Raw genomic sequence first — 854 nt, forward strand, 5'->3', positions numbered from 1 at the left:
GAAGGAAGGAAGGAAGGAAGGAAGGAAGGAAGGAAGGAAGGAAGGAAAAGAAAACAAGAAAGAAATCTTGGCTGTTTCATGTTGGAAACACACCCGGCAGCAACAGTCAGTTGTCTGTATGCTTTTAAATCATCTTAGAAAGTATCATTCTCTCCACATAGATCCTACAACAACCTACTTCCAGGCACTACTAATTCCAACCACTCATTAGAAACGGTGGTCGTGTTATTGGAAGGAAACAAGTCAGCCAGGCCATTGATAGAAAATGTGTATGGAGCTTGCCTTTGCATGAACTAGAGTTCAATGGATTATACTAGTGCAAACTTCATTAGCCTGGAGCATTAATCACTAAAACTAGAACTCATGGTAGAAAGTGCTGCCAATTCAAATGAAAACAAGAGTATTTAACTCTCTAATGTAGGTAAATGTTATCGGTACACCTAGAGATAAAGTGATTTTACATTCTTTGGTCTATAAAATAAATCCTGTGCTACACAGAAGGTGTGCTAGTTTTGTGGATGAATCAGCTAGCACACATCTCTGTGCAGAAACAAAATAAATACCTCGCCTCTGTGTGTATACTGACTCTGCACACATCCTAGATTTTGGGAAAACAGTCAGATAGGCATCTGAGATAACATCTTGGGTGTACAAATATTCCCAGCATCATTTTGGGAGGGACCGTATTTGTGTAAACAAGAGAAAATGAGTAGAAAGGAACAGTAAAGCTGGCTGGGGATGGAGAAACACATAATGATCTTACCAGGTCACAATACAGAGCAAAATAAACAGTTCATTAGTTAATTAAAAACAAAGCAACAAAAAACAAGTAATGAAAAAAAACACAACCCTTT

This window comes from Centrocercus urophasianus, unplaced genomic scaffold (assembly GCF_019232065.1).
Source record: "Centrocercus urophasianus isolate 14NV4802_14NV808 unplaced genomic scaffold, USGS_Curo_1.0 seq_11, whole genome shotgun sequence".
Classification (NCBI taxonomy): Eukaryota; Metazoa; Chordata; class Aves; order Galliformes; family Phasianidae; genus Centrocercus; species Centrocercus urophasianus.